Raw genomic sequence first — 12,836 nt, 5'->3', positions numbered from 1 at the left:
GAAATAAGAACTGAAAAAGGGGATTACTGCAGGTTCCTCACAAAAAGGATTAGCGGATTGAGGAGTAAAAAGATCAAAAAGACTTATATTGAAAAGGCTCTCAGAACCTCTTCATAAGCTGAATTTTTTTTTTTTTCTTAACAGAGCTTGTAACTCAGCTGCTGGGCTTTGCAGCCACCTTTCTCAATTAAACACATTCTAAATGCGAATTAGTATCAGGAGCTGAGGGCCCCGGTGCCTTGCTTCATTACCAGTTGAAAGTACAATGAAAATGACGCAGGAACTCAAAATTCTGACCCAGTTGTATTCTGCTTGCCTAGTGAAAGAACTCTGAAACTTTTGACTTAACTTTAACTGCAACAACTTTTTTTTTTGCAAGTATAAAAAATTTAAGTCTCTTTTGTACATTTTTTTATCTCATCAGATCCTTATATCGGTCTATCAGATAAGTTAGGTAAGACATTAGATTTTCATTTTACATGCAAGGAATGTTGAAGTAATTTGCTTGTGGTCCCGTGGCAGGTTTGGGGAAGATCCAAGATGGATTACATCTCCTGACCCCCATTCTACTGGACCACTTAAGCCAGGGACAAAGGAAACAACTGAGATTCCTTCAGTCTGATAATAATGATTCCTCACCATAGTGGCCTTAGAACTTTTTAGATTTGTATCAGTAAGAATGCTGAGCAGCCTTTTCTGAAATTACATGATCAGAGTAAAAAGAAATGGAAAGTTATATAATTCAAGGTGGTCCAGTTACGTAGAAGTATCCTGAGAGAACAATGCCATCAGAATAAACTAGACCCTTGTAGTCCTTTGGAAATCCTGTGGGAAAGAAAATATTCTTTTAATATGCCATCCCCACCTTTCCCATCCTGAAATAATCAAAAACAAACAAACCAAAAAAACTCTGAACTAAACCAATTCTCCCCACCTTCATCTCCCACACTTTCTGACGATTGAAGGACCAAATAAAACAACAAATTTCATGTATGGTGTGATATAGTAGAAAAAGTTTTGGATTTGGAGTGCCAAGACCTTTCTTCAAATCTTGACTTTGCTATTTATTCCCTGGATAAGCTTGGACCTTTCTGGCCCTTGACTTCCTCACCTATAAAATGAAGGTGTTCGATTTAATGACCTCTGTAAAAGTCACATGTAATATTTTTGCATAATCAATATGATAGCTTATTCTTTTTTATCACTATGTTTTGCTTACCTAATTAATAATTATAAAAGTGAAAAGAACCTGGTTTTTGAATTTTTGCATTCATTTACATTATTTTTTTTTGGACTTTGGTTATCATATTAGTCTTCTCATAATTTAAGGGATATTATTTTAAAAGAACCACAATAAGAATAATAGCTAACACTTACGTAGTATTTATTGTTTATCAGATACTGTGCTAAACATCTTTACAATAATCTCATTTGAGCTTCACAAGAATCCTGGGAGATAAGTGGTATTATTATTCCCATTTTATAGGTGAGGAAACCGAGACAAACAGAAGTTAAATGACTTACCTAGCATCACACAGCCATGAGGTCAGTATATGAGAACTCAGTTCTTCTTGATTCCAGCCTTGGACTCTATCTACTATGCCAGCTAGCTGCCTCTGTGATTATTTTCTTTCTCTATAAAATCCTGCAGAATAAGGTTTGCTGCTTATCACCACAAAAAAACCCCAAAAAACTCCTCTATTACCTTTGAGAACCCCATGTCAGAGGAACACAAGCTCAAGCAGGCCCTCCCAAGTTAGAAAGGCTGCAAGTGATGCCCAGTAAACTATCTATTTATAGTCTAAAGATTAACGAAAAATAAAGAGTATGGAGAAGCCTCAAAATTGCAGGTTACCAATGGATGAAGCATTATATTTGCAACTGAGAAGATCTGGTTTTGAGTCTCTCCTCTAACTTTATGTGGCATGTGCCTATGGACAAGGCAGCCAATTTCTCTGAGTCCCACTTTCCTCTTGTATAAAATAACAATCTCTAATTCCCTTTTTAGCTTTAAACCATGAACTTTTGAGATCTTCATTGGTAAGAATGACTACACCAATGAAATCACTGATCTTCAAAAATGAAAGGAATACCTATAATATACATGTTGGTAGATCTGTTAATGGGTTTGATTTTCTGAAAAACAATTTTAGTATGATATTCCAAAAAAGAAAAAAATGACTGAATTGTTCATACCCGTTCACCCAGAGATACCACTATTAAACATGTACATAAGAAAGTCAAAGAAGGTATAGAAAAACTATAACAAAATATTGACAATGGCATTTTATTTAGCATGAAAATTTTAAAAAAGGATGGTGAATAAAACTGGACCCATGAAAGTGGAAATAGAATGAGTGCTGATAGACTAGGGAATGACTGAAAAAAAAATGTAGCAATGCAAAACATATGCATGCTTGTACATGTATAACCTCTATCAAATTGCTTGCTGTATCAGAGAGGAGGAAAGATAGGGAGGGAAAATGAGAATTTGTAATTGGGAAAAATAAAATATTATTTTTAAAAGTAAAAATGTTACAAATAATATGCATGATATTCCTCATGACTTTTTTCCTAGGAACTCATGAGATCACAGAAATGAATAAACTTTCATGGAATTCACTAACCCAAATGAAGCCCAGAATTTAGAACATAATGGGTTGGAGTAACTTGCTTTTATATTGGGAAATCTACATGAAATGTTCCATTCAGGGTTGACTCTAAATTTGATATAATCCACACAAGGTTATATAATGGCCCTATTAAATTTAGTGAGGGGTTCTGAGACTGCATAGTGGAATTGGTTTGCCATCTAAACATTGCAAATTGCTAGGTTAAAATAAAGATAAGCAGACACACTTTAAAGATCTCTTCCTTACTTAATTAAAAAATGTCTATTTCCTCAAGCATTTGAAAAATGAGTAGCACATCATCTTAAAAGGAAGAGGGAGAAAGAGCTCAGTTTTCTCATCTAAAGATTCAAATTCAAATAATTTAACAGCTGGACTGATATATATATATATATTATATATTATATATATATATATATATATATATATATATATTTTTTTTTTAAGTGGCTTTACCCAGAGATTACTTATCATTCTTCATCAATCAATCAACAATTATTTACTATGTGTGTGCAAATGGGCAAGGCCGACAGTAAGATGTTGTCCTGTCCCAGCTCAAATCTCATTTCTGACAAGTGACCTTCCTGAAATCTTTCCATTGTCCTTATCTTCTGCACCTCTCATAGGATACTCATCATATATAGTGACTTATTATAATCATTTATGCACACAGATTCCCTTCCCTAATCAGATTGGAAACTCCTGGTGACCAGGAATTGTGCCTCCTCCTTTTTGGTATTTTATATGGTGCCTCCAAGAGGATTCTCAATAAGTATTTGTTGAGTGAATGCATGAAATAAAGTAAATGTTATAATCTCTGCCCCCAGGAAGTTACAATGTACGGAACAAGGGTGAAAATACCAACTGTATCACGTATGAGCAAAGATGTATCCTTAAGGTCCAGATCAGTGCTTGCAAAGAGTATTTCAGCCTGAAACATAAAGACACTTGGTACCCAACGTGTGCAAAAGATTTTCATAATGAGCTCATGAGTCAGGAAGTGGGGGTCATAAATGAAGAGCATCATGGAGCAGTGTAAAAAGGACTAGCCTTAGAAGCAGATTATGCCTTGAGTTCAGGTCCTGGCTGATAATAATAGCAAGTATTTGTGTACCATTTTAAAGTTTGCAAGGTGACATATTTGTGTGTGTGTGTGTGTGTGTGTGTGTGTGTGTGTGTGTAATTTATTTTCAAATTTTTTCCTCACGTGAGCTTTACAACAAAACTGGGAGATAGGGCTATTATTTTCCCCATTTTCTAGATGAGGAAACTGAGGTATACAGACATTAAGTTCAGGGTCCTACAGCAAGGTTTGGGTTTGAATTCAGGTGTTTCTGACTCCAAGACCAGGGTGCTATTTCCTGTTTCCTCTCTATTTCCTGTTTACCCCCTGGAAAGCCTTGCTAAGTCCCTTCCTTTTTCTGAAAGTCCGGTCCCCGCTTCTGAAGGCATCGGACCAGATGACCTTTCAGGTTCCTTTTAGCGACTGCGATCCTGTGAAATGTGACCCTGAATCTTAGGACTTCTTTCCTCCCCTCAAGAGTGTCGCCTCCTTACAAATCTCATTCTCAGCCCCTCTTATTTCTACTCCTTTTCAGCCTCTAACTTTAAAGTTGATTGCTCGCTCTCCAAGAGCTGCCGCCTGACGGGATTTTCCTTTTAATTAGCACATTAACCATAGTAACAATACTCCTAATAATTAATAAGCAGCTCACCCTGTTTAGGAGCAAATAAAAATGGCAAGAAGTCAATGTTAATTTAAAAGATGCTTGTAAACACAAATCTGGAAAGGCCAGTAATAATGACCTTCTGGCGTTATTAGCGATGGTGACGTTATAATAGGTTAAGAACAAATTCATCGGAGTTCTGCAAAGGTAAATACAACAGTAAATGCTGCTTGTGACGGCGGGCTGAAAGATTGTGGGTGAGATATTGGGATGCTATCCCTTTAAAAGCCAGCCTCTCCACTCTGCGGCGGACCCCTGGGCAGCCAAACCGGAAGTTGCTTGAAGTCGGTGCCAGGAATGTACTCTAGCCTGGAGCATCCCCGCGAAGCGCCAGTCTAGGGCGCCACTGGGAGTGTGCATGCTCAGGGCTCAAAACACTTCTCCCTCACAAGTGAATCTGATAAATGGAGCCAGGGTGGGGACTGCCGAGCCCGTCCCAGCCCCGTCCCCCACTGACGGGCCGCGTGAACGCCGGCGATCGCTTCCTTCCCTGCCTTTCATATCACTGAACTGAAACCATCAGTCCTGTCAAAAACGAGGCCTGCAGATAAAAGGCCAGTGCATTAAGAAAGCGCATAATTGTCAGCCTCTGAGTTTCTGACGTTAATCGTTTTACTTTAAAGAAGAGCGGAGCTCTTGGCTGTGGATTTTTTTTTTTTTTTCTTTTTGCCAACACATAGGACTTCTTTGGAACGGGGCTGGAGGTGGGGGGTGGGGGAGAGCGTTTAAAAAAAAAGGGGAAAAAAAACCAAGATTCGCTAATTAAAAGTAATGTGTTTTCCCATTTTTTGGCAATTTGATAACACAAAACACTTACTTGGGGGCCACAGGGGGAAACAAACTGAGACAGATAAAAAAATGTTTTGTGTTCAACCAAGCAAGACTATGTTAATGCATATTATCCCATTAATGCACATCAACATCGGGAATGAGCGCACCAATGCAAGCAAGAAGCATACACTTATCATCATTTGATAACATGTTTAATGACAGATTGACGGGAGATTTGCAAATGTGAACTGGCATCACTGTTGCTAGCTTGAGCTTCTGCCGCCTCCTCTGCTATGCCAGCATATTTATGTGCATAATTTGATTTCTCAGCCACACTGTTAGTACATTTTTAATATTAACTATGCAAGAACAGACAGCCGAACTTAAGTTGCACTGATGGTTGGAGTTCATTAGATTGAAAAAGATGGGCACTGATGACGAACACGGAGATGGCAGGCCGGCATCAGAGAGCCAACCCTGAAGAAAACACACTCCATTTTGAACAAACCGAAGTTACACATTTCATGTTGTGGGCTGCGGCTGAGGCCCTTAGGAGCCAGTGGAAGAGAGAGAGAGAGGAAAAATACCCGCCTGGGGCATTCTGATGGCACTTTTACAAGAAGCGCAGCTGGAGGAGACTAAGAGGAGAGTGCAGCGCCCCCTCCCCATCTGCCCCCTCCCCATCTGCCCCCTCCCCCACACTGGCGTCGGGAAGCCTTGAGTGCGAATCCCATCTCTGCCTTTGATCTGTTTTGTAAGCTTGAGCAAGTCCCTTAATTTCCCCTTTGCACTCTGGTAAAATAAGGGTTGGACAAGATAATATTAAAAATAATAGTTAATATTAATTTTTTTATTATCACAAAACTTTAACATTATGTTTTTCAGATTCTCCCTGTAAGATAGGATATATAGCACCATAGTTTCGTAGATCTAGAGCAAGCTGCAGAATCCTTCTTTTTATAAATGAGGAAACGAGGCTGAGCGAGTTTTCCCAGTCGTTTAGGTGACAAAGGTGGGTTTTGAACGGTGGTCCTCTGATCTCAGAATCATTGTTTTTTTCCACTGTACTGGTAGTGTCAGTATTAGTCAGATAATAGGATTTAGAACAGACTTCAGGGACTTCAGAGATAATCTAGTACAATTCAGTCAATCGATAAGCATTATTTAAGTATGTGCCAGCCACTTTGTTGGGTGTGCAGATGTGCAGGGGAGGAGGGGGGAGTGTTAACCAATGCAAAAAGGAAACAGCTGATGATATCAAGGAACTTATATTTTGTAGGAAAATCTGGAAAACCATCCATGGAAAGAAATAAATGTAAAATACAGACAAAGTACATGCAAGGCAATGGGTATGTGTGGGTGTGCTCATCAGGAATGGGCTCATTTTTAAAGCTAAGGAATCAATACTTCATATTATAGAGGAAGAGACTGAGGTCTTGAGAAGCTAAGGACTTGTTGGAGTTCACTCAGATAGTGTCTGTGGCAAGATCTGAACCTCTAGCCATTTACACTTTGTATTACCATGATGCCTTACAAGTCCAGTGCTCTCTTTCCCAATATTCCACTAACCTTCAAATCTCTGCCAACTCTTGTGCCCACAATACAATATACAATGTTAATGTTTTCTTCAACAATTCTATGATTCCGTAATTGTTTGGCATTATTTGCCCCACTACTCTTCTTCATTCGTGTGGATAATTGAGATCATAATGCATTATTAATAAAGATAATGCAATTCCTTTTCCTTAGATTTATATTTTCTGGCTAAGAAATTTGAAAGGAACCAACTCTGAAAGATAAGTGGGCCAGATATTTTTATTCCTGTTTTATAGCTGTAGGTAACTCAGAGATAATGTGATTAAATGACTTCTGTAAGGGGTGAGAGGAGGAAGAATGGAACTGATCATGCAGCAGGAATCAATATGTAACCTTGAGAAATCACTGTACCTCACATTCCCCATCTGAATAATGGGTATGGGAAATGGACTAGAGGATGGCAAAGGTCCTTTCTATCTCTAAATCCTAAATGGGACTAAAATCTAGGACTTCTGAGTTGTTTTCAATTGTGTTCTTTTGCAAGCATTTCTGAATCTTTCTGAGGAAAATAAAAAAAAAATTTATTGAGTTGAATTCTCTCTGGCTGTGTACAGGAAGTCTGCTTTAGGAATTGCAGTAGCTGGTTCCACCTTGGTGTTTCTGGGCAATCTCATACCCGCCTGGAGGGACCTTGTACCAATGAGTAGGAAACATATTTCATTTTCAAGTCACATTAGTGCCTGAGCATTTATTGCCTCTGGTATTAATTTGCTTGTTTTGCTATAATATATAATACAAGGTAGCTTTATGATATAAGCTGTAATTTTAAATTTTATGATATAAACTGACCCTCTTCAGAAGTCTGACTATAAAAGTCTTGTGATGATGGGAGGGGGAGCCATGCTGTTGAGCTAATAGTTTAAATCAGGATAGTTTTTCCAAAGCTAACCTGGTACTATTATGGTCTCCTGTGAATGTTGCCAAAGTACTCCTCCAGGGTACCTGCTTTTGGGGAAGGACTATATTCCTCTCCATATCCAGAATTAGAATTAGGCAACTCAGGCTTTGGCTCTGATTCTGATTGTAAGAAACGAGATTCCTGCCTCTAGGGGCTGGATCCTCTGCTCATGTCTTTATTTGTGCCAGCCTACTACCTTATCAAGCCCCCATAGCTCTCATACTCCCAGAGTCCCCTGGCTAGCCAGATCCCTTTCTAGCCTTCTCAGAGACACCTTTCCAATGGGAGAGGCAAAACCCTCTGCTCTCCACTCTAAATTAGTAACTTGGTATGGAGATCTATTGGTTCAGGATGCCCAAGATGAGTCCAGGGTCAACCAGGGAGGGGAGATTGGCCATAAATTACTAGCACTATCAATGGCAGCTACTTCCCACCCATATCAATCCCATAGGAAACCTAGCCCTTACCTTCTCATTTATTTCTGGTCATTTTTTCCCCTCTGGTTTTTGTTCCCATCACTCCTTTTAAAGGAACTTCTTCCATTAAGGTATAGGGCAACAGTTATTGATTTTTAAGTTTAAAAACTTGAAATCCTGCCTTGAACATTTACCCATGACTCTGGGGAAGCCACTTTGGGACACCTCTCTGAACTTCAGTTTTCCTCATATGTAAAATGGGGAATGGATGTTGATCTTGATGATTTCCAAGGTTCCTTTCATCTCTAAATCTTAGATCTTTTCCTCCACCATGCCTTCTATCTTCTGGTAGTCACTGAAACCCAGCTTTCTTCCAAGGACATCATTGTTCTCATCACTCTCATGAAGACTGGATGTTCTTTCTTTCATTGACACATATAGCTAGAAGAGCCTTGATCTCTACTACCACTTCCAGACCCTTCCTTTGTCATTATCACTTAGCAACTATTTTCCTTTTCCCTAATTCCTAGTTTTATAACATGTGGAGGGCAGAGGAGAAAGAATAGTAAGAGGAGAATGGCTAGGACTAAACTTACGCTGCTGGTATAGAGATAGATACTGATTCTTTCCCCAAACTGATCCATATTGTCTATGGAATTTCCAGGTCACTTTCCCCTCTGAGATAAGTTCACAATTTAGTTCATAATCTTCTCCACTCCAATCCAGATCTCCCAGCTTTCTCAGCTTCGGTGACTTCTGCCTCCATGCTGTCTCAGTTATGCATAGGAGTACTTATGCCATGACTGTCTCTTTCCACACTCCACACCCAGGCTGGGGTCTCACTCAACATAGCTCAAATAATTTATTTCCAGTTACTAGAATTCCTCGAGTCCTGTTCTTCTCCCTTCTACATCTCCACCCTTCCCCTGACCCAACCACCAGTCAGTATCAGAACCAAGTTATAACTAAGGCAAGAGGACTAGGCCTTTGACCCAGTGCGGACAATTTAGAGGGTGGTAGCATTGTAGTTCTTCAATAACAAAGAAACAACAGAGTTCAGCCCCTAGTTTGCAGGAACAATTACTTGGAATAGGAAGCCACAAGATGGCAGAGCCACCCCTTTCCTATTCAGCTAAGGGCACATTTCTTTCTATTTCCTCTGCTTGTGATTTGTAGCACTGGCCCTGGACAGACATAAAAATTTTAGCTATTGCTCTAGTCAACAGTCTTTCCTTTTGGCCAAGGTTTTCATTTCCAATCAGTTTTTTGCATGCCTAGAATACACAATCTTCCTTCTCCATTTGATGCAATCTTGGCTCAGCTCATTTTCTTTATGAAGCCTGGGGAATCAGTGGATAGAGTAAATATGAGATTCAGAATATGAATCCTGTCTTAGATACTGATGAGGCTCTGAGTAAGTGACTTAAACTGTCAAAGACTCTGTTTCCTCTTCTAGAAATTGGTGGTAATGTTTTGATGATCAAATTAAGTCATGTGTATATAAAGCAGTGTGAAAATGTTAAATTGTTATAAAAATTGAATTACTCTGTTTATACCTCTGCTTTGCACTGAACGCATTCCAATTTGTACAATAATCTTTTCATGTCCTGCCTTCATTTCCTCTCTGAGACTGCAAGCTGCTTGAGGACAGACTATGAGGATAGACTTTTTGCATATGTACATTTGCAGTGTCTAACACCTTGCAAACAGGTGCTTAATACAGGTTTCTTGGATACATTAAAATAAAGTAGACTGGAAGCTTATTTAGTAAATGACCAATCAGGAAGTTTTGTACTAGAAAACTTCCCAGGAAAAAAAGTGAGATATGTCAGTGTGGCTTCTTATAGTTGAATTTGTTGGCCCACGCCTGGCTAAGGCGTTGGTTTGCTGTCATGTCGATGCGGTCTTAAGAGTAGAATGTCCTGCTGTCTTATCTCAGCTCTGACACCAATTCACTGTGAGTCTTTGGATAAATCACTCAAAGCCTGAGTGCCTAACAACCTTGAAAAACTGTTTCTGAGAAGAGGGAAAAATCAGCCCTCATGAGCTGTTCAGCCACATCTTCAGAATCCGAGCTCCAACATGTTGTTGGCTGGGGTCTGCTGTATAGAACAGCATGGCGGGAAAGTGAATGAGAGGCTGAAAAGCAAATGTGAATCCTGATTCTGATGATTATTAAGGTGATCATGGACAAGTCACCAAACCCTGGTTTGTCATTTGTAATATGAGAAGGATAGTAATATGTGTTACTTCCCTCATAGGTATGACTGGGCAAGCCACTTTGGGCCACCTCTCTGAACTTCAGTTTTCCTCATGTGTAAAATGGGGGATGGATGTTGATCTTGATGATTTCCAAGGTTCCTTCCATCTCTAAATCTTAGATCTTTTCCTCCACCATGGCTTCTATCTTCTGGTATTCACTGAAAGCCCAGAAATGCCTTGAAAATGTGAGTTATTATTTTTATTATATTGGAGAATCATTATCATTAGCTTGCAAAATTCTGTCTACCAAATTGCACCAGTCCCTCGATTTTTCTTATCCTATTTTATCCCTCTTCATGCTGTGTGGCTACAAACCAAACCATAGTCACTGAAAAATGAACATTGAAAGTCAACCAAAGGTCAATGGAATGGTACATGGTGTGCGAGTGTGTGTGTATGTGTGTGTGTGTGTGTGTGTGTGTGTGTGTGTGTGTGTGGTGTAATACCATAGAGAAGAAATAGCTTGAAGTTGGACATCAGAGGGATATGTGACCAAAAAAAGAAGAGTTATACAGGTCATGGAACAAGAGGGAATAATATCAAGAGACATATGCTCCCCAGCATCATGTGTTTTCCAAAAATCTAGAAAGCCACTGACCCATTGGCTGGATTTATACCTTGTGAAGAACTTTTAGACAAACATAGACAAGAATCACACAGCATGAGAAGGCATGAATAGGCTATCATCTGCACTAATGGAGGAAGTAACTCTATCTATGAGATCATCAATTTACTGAAGAAAGAATTAAAGTATTTCTGTTATATTTCTTCCTGGATATTTCCATGTGCTTACTAGTGCTCCTTTTTTTCCTAGTCATTAATGACCCAGTAGCTATAATTCCCCAATTCAAATGTCAAAAATAGATGATAATACTCAAGATAAGATCTTCAACAATATATATAATTTAAAAATTAACATGAAGACATAGGAGACACTGGATTTTGAACTGAGAACTTAGAGATCCAGGGATTCCCACTGTCTATCTAATAAGCTAAAGGAATTAGTTGAGTCATTAAGTCACTGCCTTTATTACATTTCCACTTCATCTAGGAGAACGCCTTCCAGTTCACTTATACTTGTCAGAGGGCAAGTACACAGACAGCAGTTTTATTAGGGCATCCTCCCTTTTCCCATCATGAGAAACATTCTCTTAATTCCTGACACAGGACTTGCCAGCATAAGTGGTATCATCTCAAAGCAAACTGAGATCAAAAATCAAAAAACTGGAATTCCAAGAGGGGCATTATAGATTGGAACAGAGAGACCTAAAGGATCATACAGACACTTTCGGCTCCAAAATCATGGTCTCTTTCAGAATTCAGGCAGGATGAATTTCTAAATGATATGCAATGGAGTAGAAAGAAAGGAGCCTCCAGGGAATTTGGGAGGAATGAAGGCAAAAACAGGAAGGGAACATAGAGGTGGGGGTCTTTCTTTTTTAAAAAGTACGAAAAAATAGCACCCAAGATGGTTTGTGCTCTCTGCACAGGGTCAGCCGTCAGTGTTCTGATGATCAAGTCACTGAGACTGTTCTCTGTTTAACCCTGGTCTGTTTTGGCATAGAATGTCTGCACTTATGGATTGCAAATTTATCGACATTTGACATCTGCATCAGCTTTCCTCTGATCAACAGGACTCTCTGCCGCCAAACAGAATAATTATGGAAGATTTCAGCAGTCATGGGAATGCCAAAAAGGTCATTAAATCATATTGAAAAAACAATGTGTTCGTACATTTAGTCTTGCCAGTAAATCTTCCGCTGAAGTTTGGACCACCTAGTGGTGATACTCAAAGGAGGGGGACTGAATTACAGAACTGAGATAGGAATTAAATTAGGATCGAAAAATATGAAGGCGAGCACAGCAGGGTCTTTCATTTTCTACTTCATAATTCCCGAAGAAGCATGAAAGCTGTGGTTTGTTTTCACCAAAATGGAGTCCTCCTAAGGAAAAAGCTGTGCAGGGTAGTCCACCACAGAGGTGTGGAGTAGTTCAAAAAGGCATGGGAATAATAATCGTTGAAACTTAAATGAATTTAAAGGTATACAAAGCACTTTTCATCCATTCATCTATGCACTCATCCATTTCTCTATTCATTCAAGAATTATTCATTAAGTATTTAAAAAGTGCAAAGCCCCATTCTCAGCATAGGGATACATGAAATACTATACAGATCTTGCTTTCAAGAAACTTACAATCTAATAGGAGGGAAAAGAAAATTGCACAAAAATGTATGATACAAAGGAGAGTGAGATAAGTGCAAATGTCAGATGGACAATTGCTTTAAGAAATCTTTGGAAAGATGAGAACATTTTCATTGGAGGGTTCAAATTTAGAAGATGCCACTTGAATTGGACAATAAAAGGAGAAATAGGCTTTGAAAGATGGGAATATGAAGACCAAAGTAAAAATACATTCTGGGCTTGGAAGGCATGAGCAAAGGCATAGAGAATAAGAGAAAGCAGAATAAAAAGAAAGACTGGAAAATAGACCAGTTTGTTGAGAAAGTAGGATGATGATCAGTAATTTGAAATAA

Source organism: Antechinus flavipes, chromosome 2, assembly GCF_016432865.1.
Source record: "Antechinus flavipes isolate AdamAnt ecotype Samford, QLD, Australia chromosome 2, AdamAnt_v2, whole genome shotgun sequence".
NCBI lineage: Eukaryota > Metazoa > Chordata > Mammalia > Dasyuromorphia > Dasyuridae > Antechinus > Antechinus flavipes.
This window is presented reverse-complemented; position numbering follows the sequence as displayed.